Source organism: Ctenopharyngodon idella, chromosome 3 (genome assembly GCF_019924925.1).
Source record: "Ctenopharyngodon idella isolate HZGC_01 chromosome 3, HZGC01, whole genome shotgun sequence".
In the NCBI taxonomy this organism is placed as follows: Eukaryota; Metazoa; Chordata; class Actinopteri; order Cypriniformes; family Xenocyprididae; genus Ctenopharyngodon; species Ctenopharyngodon idella.
This window is the reverse complement of record NC_067222.1, coordinates 37967184-37974861: the sequence shown is the minus strand read 5'-3', so window position 1 is coordinate 37974861 and position 7678 is coordinate 37967184.

Genomic DNA, 7678 nt, shown 5'->3' with positions numbered 1-7678 from the left:
TCTTAACTAAAATTGTAGACTCAACATATTTAGAAACTTTATCCACAATTACCACAGCTTTATAGCAGATTTCCTAACTCATGGATTATGTACATATTTTGAAGTGACATTTCCACCAAAATGCAGTAGTTAAAACATGAATAAAACATCAATAAGACAAAATCTATGAAGTTGATTTACATTTAATTACAAAGACATGCACAGATTAAGAAGGTAAATTGGTTAAATTTTGATTTTAAATTGACTAGTTACACCTGTATTTCCAGAGCGGTACACTTAGTTAAGCAGTTTGTTAGTGGGCACACACCACCATGGAAAGCTGGCGTGATATTTCTCCCTACCTATGCCAGCATTCAGATGCTCGACAGCTGTGGAAATTATGCTGGAATATATTCCTATATTGGCTTCATAGTAATCATGGCATAAAGCACTGGCAAAGTGCAGGCCAGAAACATGGAGTCTGAAATGATGTCTCTGTCTCCTATGGTAAACAAGCCAGCACGCATTCATTAAGGCGCTCTGGACTGGGCTTCAAATGCGTATTGACCAGCTGGGAACAAATAGGAACCATTTCCCTCTATGAACTGACTGCATTTGTTCCAGTTTAGGATTGATTCTTCGTCATGGTTACCATCAGAGGTTGGGAGGGAAGAAAAGAAATTGCGTTATCGCAGTAAAATTGATTTGGAGTAAAAAAACTACTTATCTCTTTCTGGCAGATTGAGACTGCAGACAGCAGAACGTACCACCCATGTGGTCGGTAGACTGGAAATATGTCATGTTTGTGTGTGTGTGTGTGTTTTGTGGGAGATTTAAATTTATATGTCCTGGCCACCAATACCCTTTAGCTGTGAGTGACACCAGTTATAGTATCAATATAGTTTTTATAATGGTTTTTATTTTTATATTTTACATTTTCAGATTTCATTTTAAATTCAGTTACAGTTTGAGGGTTTGTTTACATGACAGCGATGTACTAAAAACGGATAAGTTTTTCCTTTGTGTTTTATCGCAAAATGATCCCCCTTCACAAGGATTTGCGGAAACAACTAAAAACACTGTATTATGCTGCCAGACCAGTAGTTGGCGATGTCACTTTGTAAGTCTGTAACTTGAACATATAATACACACGTGCATGACATCACCATTTTTACAATTTCATGTTTTTTTTTTTTTTATAGTTTACAAAGAGACGATAACTGTATTGTTTTCAAGAACTTGCACTTTGAATCTCGTTTTCAGGACCCAGAAATGCTGTTGTTATGTAAATGAATGGCCAAAATGAATAAAAAAAACAGTCTAAACTGATTTTCCCTAATACGTTTTAAGGAAGTGCTGGTTAAAGTTCTTATAGCCAACATGATTTAGCTGGGTGGATAGTTGGTAGGGCTGAACGATATGACCTAAAATCAAAATCTCGATTAATTGAACATTTTACCTCAATTACGGTTAATGAACGATTATTTTATTTTTATTTATTTTTTGCCCTCATGGTTCACTGACGAGGTTTGAGCTGTAAATATGCTTGACTATTAAAGGTGGAATATTTTTTTCCTATTGAAAGAGTGCTCCTACATAGCTCACATTCAGCAGTTATTTTATCTATGGGTTCTTACAGATTTCTGCTCGTTGTAAATTTAGTTAAATTAGCACAGTACCAGTACATTTATTTGAATGCATTAATGAGAGAGTGATTGCATGTGTGAATTAGTCACACCTTCTCTCTATTAATTGTGAAGCTGTGGGTTGTAAGTAGTTACTTCAAAAGTAGAAAAAATACTTGCTATAACTTTTGAGTTTCTAAGCTACTTTAGTGATAAATCACAGGACAGTGTTTATAAGAGTTTCTGCGCTCCTCTCTGCGCGCGTGATCTTCACGTGATGTGCAGCTAGTATCTGTATGAGTGTATGTATGACACAATGCATCAGCTGTTAGCGTGCTGTGCTGTAGAGATGAGGCGAGTACGGGAATCCACAATAATAAGGGTTTTAATGTCAACAAGGAACAGATAATCAGCATAACACACATGTATCAAACAATATAAACGACCAGGAGTGCAGGGAGTGAGTCCAACTTAAAGGGAGTGCTGACGAGGACAACAGGTGCTGGGAATCCGGGGAGATGGCGGGAAGACTGATGAGGGAAGTGCAGACAGGTGTGCGGAACAGGAGGATTCTGGGAACTGGAGTCCGGGAAGGCGTGAATGTAACATCAGCGCAGTAGCTCAATATAATGACACACATCCGGTGGTCTAAAATCGCTTGAATGTCCAAACTGGGAAGCCTTTAAGAGCCCATCCCCAAGTTTGGGCCCTAAATAAATCTCCCCTGAAAAAAAAAAAACAAACAAAAAAAACATTTTACACCAGCCAGAACACATATGACCGTTCAAAAATGTGGCATTCAAGTTAAAATCAGCTCAACTTTACAAAACGCATCTCTGTTTTTTTCCCCATCCCGGGCAGTGCCTCATGTTTTTCAAAGCAAAAACGCGTTCTGTGTGAACCGGCCCTTAGATTGTTTGTGGATATTAGCTGGTCTCTCAGTCTGGTCAAGCTGGTCTGTTGACTGTTCTGGGAACTTTTCAGCTGGTCAGGGAGACCAACTATTAGGGCTGGACGATTAATTGAAAAGTAATCGAAAACGAAATTCAGAACCTCTAACCGACGTAATTTTCCCATGTCGGTTATTTCGTTTTTTTTTTAATCCTGTTAATACTTTCCCCTTAAAAACATACTACCGCATGTGTAGTCATGTGACTCAGCCCCCTCCAGTCATCGGCATGCAAGCAACACGGAGGCGAACTCAAACGCAGAGTCAACACACACACGCCGATCCCCGGAGTGAGATCACTTTCACTTGCGTCTTCACTAAACTTTGTCAATTTTATGTGTTTAACTTTGGAAGTTATCAGCAACACCTAAAAACAACACAGAACACTTTAGCAAACATATAGCACCCACAACACAATACAGTTTTTGTGGCTGTTTTTCATTAGCGAGCACTTAAATTCTCGTTTAATTTGTTGGCCTTGTTGTGTTTCACACACGCCCCATCATGCCAGTCTGACACAGCACACGACTGGCCTTTCCAGATCGTGATTGCTGGCAAATAACGCTTGATTGAATATTATCTGAGTAGCGAGAGAGTTATTGGCCAAGACAGCTGTGGCAGTCTCACGTCAGAGAGAAATAACTGTTTACCGTCATTTGTATAATTCAAGGGCACATCCCATTTCAGACAGTAAGCATTGCACATATAATTAGAGAAGTGGGAGATCAGTTTAGTCAATTAAGCTACTATGAGATAAGAAACCTGACAGCCTTGATGGTGACTGCACTATTTATTGTTCATATACTTAAAATGAACATATTTTAATGCACTTGCAGTTATATTGGCCCACACGTACAGTCAAGTCCAATTTAGTCCGAGTCTTCTTCTCATTTGCCCCTGGGTGTTTGAGGTCATATTGAACCATGATGAGAGATTAAACAAAATGTGTCATGGAGGGTGCCATACATACAAGTGGGTTGATTATATTCAGGTCTAGAGCCGTAGTCAGAGATATGAATATCTAGTTGCTGCATTAGCAGCTGTTCTTTACCATGATACATATGGAATTGGAAAGGCATATCTGTCAAATTGGAAAGGTCCATATCTGTCTGTAAACACATGAAAGTCAATTAAAGCAGTGTTATTTTAGTATTAACTGTAATAGTTTTATTAATAAATTGCAATAGTTTTTATTTTTATATTTTTCGGTTTAATTTGTTTAGTCTTCTTATTTTTGTGCTTTTGTCTTTCATTAGCTTTTTTTTTTTTTTTTTTTTTTTAAATTTGATTTAATGAATTTTCATTTCTGTTCTAGTTTTATTTATTTCTAGTTAGTAAATTTAGTGTTTCAACATAAACTTATTTCAGTTAGCCCAAAACAACATTTCTAATACGTTTTTCATCTGATATTTATAGTTCTGATGGATTTTCATAAAGTTTGATTTTGTTATAAAAGCAAATTGTACTTATTGTATTATAACATCAAAAACATCTCAAATATTTAGATTTTTTTTTCATATGTTTATAGTGAAGACTTTAACAGAGAATTGCACTGTATGTAAATTGTTTCTTTGTGTAATATTTATTTATGTAATTTAATAAAATGTTTTGTTTCCTCTGTTTTGTTATAGTTAGGCTAGGTTTGATAGCGTGTTTAGGTAATTTTGCAAGTGGGGGGAATACCTCAGAACATTTATCTAATAATTTATCTTATTTACATCATGGTACTGTTTTGAAATTTAAATGAGAATCAATTTTTTTTAATTTAATTTTTATTAAAGGTACATTATGTAACTTTTGGCCCTCTGGAGGTTAAAAAACAAAACTGGGATTGATGATGTATTGGCTCATTTAAATTCCCTTCATTTTGAACAAAAAAAGTTACATACTGTACCTTTAAATTAGTTGTTTTTGTTGTGTGTGATCTTGAAAGCTTTTGGAAATATCAGCCAGAGCCGAGTTTCTTTTTTTCCCCTCAGCATGTCTGTAAAAGCAGAACTTGAATGTTTCCATTGTTTCACTACTCTTACCATCCATTAAAAAGAGTTGAATCAAAGCATCTGATACGATTCAAAATGTATCTCTCTTCACTCTAACTTCTATTTTTTTGTGCTGACAATGCAGTTTGATACTACAGTTTTGCAGATAGACAGAATATAAATTGAAAATTTACGTTACATTCCTCTTCAGACTCAGGAAAGGCACTTTTTTCATGACTTCTGAAATGAACTAATGTCATTTGTAGAGCAGGCACTCAAATTCAGTCTCACTGCATCCTCGGCAAGTCTGCAGCAACTGAGGAGATGAAATGCAGTATGCTGCCTAAACTTGTTATTGTGGTAAACCACAACAGACACAAACCATCAGTGTCCTCTTATCTAGTCCATTAGAAGACGTGTTCCTGCTTTCAGTACACAGCGAGGCTAAATTGAAGTCTGACACTGAAAATGAGACAAACAGAGGTTATTCTATTTACTCTTTGTTCTCACTCTGCAGTTGTTTCATTGTTTCAACGGTACCCGTGAATTTAATCTATTACTTGTAATTGGCTGCCTTTAGTGTTCAAGAAAATAATTTCATAGTGTTCAGCGCTCATTAAAATGAATAGTTCACCCAAAACATGAATCATTTGTCGTCATGTCGTCATTTACTTAACCTCATGTTGTTTCAGACCCATTAATTTTTTTATTTTTTTATTTTTGTGGGGGACAAAAGAAGTGGGTTTTAAGGAATTTTGACACTGCTTTTTCATACAATGAAAGTGGATGGGAGAAAAAGTAGTTCTTTAGTAGAATATACTATAAATATTCCAGGTATTCTGAAGCCAAATGCTTTTATTTTATTTTATTATTATTATTATTATTATTATTATTATTATTATTATTATTATTATTATTATTTTTTTTTTTTTCAAGCAAGGATGCATTAATCAAAATTGACAGTGAACACATTTATACAAAAGACAAACAAAAGATTGTTACAAAAGATTTCTATCTGAAATAAACTTATAAAGAAAAATAATGTATCTAGGCTTCCACAAAAATATTAAGCAGCCCAACTGTTTTCAACATTGATAATGAAAAATATTTCTTGAGCATCAAATCATCATATCAGAATGATTTCTGAAGGATCATGTGACACTGAAGACTGGAGTAATGATGCTGAAAATTCAGCTTTGATCACATGAATAAATTACATTTTAAAATATATTACAATAGAAAACAGTTACTATAATATTGTAATAATATTTCTCAATATTACTGTTTTACTGTATTTTTAAAATAAATGGAGCCTTGATGCAGCATAAGAGACTTCCTTCAAAAACAAAAACAAAAAAATCTTTGAACACAAACTTTTGAACAGTGGTATTTATAATATACACACTCAAATTAAATTGGTTATTCACTGACATTCTTGTCTTTAAAATCTTGTTTGACTTTTATGTGAAAATAAATGTCTTCTTTTGTTACATGGAAGAAAGACAAGGTTTGGAAGGACGTCAGGGGGAGTAAATTTTTTTTTTTTTTTTTTTTTTTTTTTAGGTGAACTGTCACTTTAAAATCTCCTCAAGCCATTCAGGATAGCTTAACATTTCACGGATGTGATAACAGCAGCACATTTTGAGTGTTTGATTACACACCGTGCAGCAGAGGGCAGTAGCAGAACATAAAACACTGCAAATATCCCCTCTTTCTGCATATCTCACATTCTGGAAAAACCATCTCGCCCTGGCAGAGGTGAGGAATGAGATTGTTCAAACATGGCCGTCACACTTTTCAAAGTAGCCCAGATTTATGATGTCAGCAGGGTGAAAGAGCCCCTTTGCTTCTTGTGTTCGACAAAATCAAATGTGTCTGCGGACATTGAATTAAAGAGGGGAGGGGGTTGTTTTGGAGGCTGAGGAGGAAAAAAAAAAACATTTGCCTTGATCTCGTCAAAGTGAGGGCTCTGGTGAGTCATAGCCGTACCTTTTAGAAGAGCCGGTGATGCTCGTCAGGATGTGAACAGATAACCAAGGGCTGCGTCAGTCGAGAATGAATCTAAAGACGAAGTGTAAATTACCCCATCTCTAAAAGAGATGAAAGACAGGACTGAAGAAATCTGAAATTGGAACTTAAAAACAGAAAAGAGGGGGAAAAAAAGTGATGAATGGCAAACAGAGATTGACTGTTTCCAGTGCTTCATGCACTGTCGACCCCCCTGTGGCAGGTGGGCTCATTTCCATAAAACTCTTCTGCCTTCGTCTGACAAGAGAGAAAACATCTAGCACGGCTCCAAAGCAGGACAGAATATCAAGATTCCCAGGATGTCTCGCAGCTATTTCTTTATCGCCGCTTACCGCTTGCGTGTCGGCACACATAAATCTTTATGAATACATTTGCGGCAGTATTATCTTTTTCCCTGATATGACATGTCTTATAAATTCACTGTATCTTGTCCAAAAAATAAATAAATCATAACAATCATTGTGAATCATCCACCATTTTTATGATCAAATTAAGAGTATGGGTAACACTTTAGTACAGGGAACACATATAAACTATTAACTACAATTTTTCCCTGAATAAACTCCTAATTTACTGCTTATTAATAGTCAGTAAGTTAGTTAAGTTTAGGCATTGGGTAGGATAAGGTCATGCAGAATAAGGCATTAATATGTGCTTAATAAGTACTAATAAACAGCCAATATTCTAGTAAACTGCATGCTAATAAGCAACTAGTTAAAATACCCTAAAATAAAGTGTTACCAGAGTATGTTTAGATTACAATGATGTACTAAAAATGGAGAAGTTTTTCCCTTTTCTTTTTTTTGCGTACAGACGACAACATTGTCAAAATGATCCCTGTTCACACGGATCCGTGAAAACGACTAAAAACGCTGTATTATTCATGCCAGGCCAGTAGTTGGCGATGTCACTTTGTAAAGAAACATTATACGCATCTATAGACTGAACATGTAATACTCGAATTCATGTTTTTGTAGTTTACATGAAGATGATAACAGTATAGTTTTATACTTTTATACTATAACAGTATAATTTTGCACTTTGAAACCAGTTTTCAAAAGTTTGCGTTTTCAGGCCCCAAAAACGCCATTATTGTGTATATGAACAGCCAAAAAAAG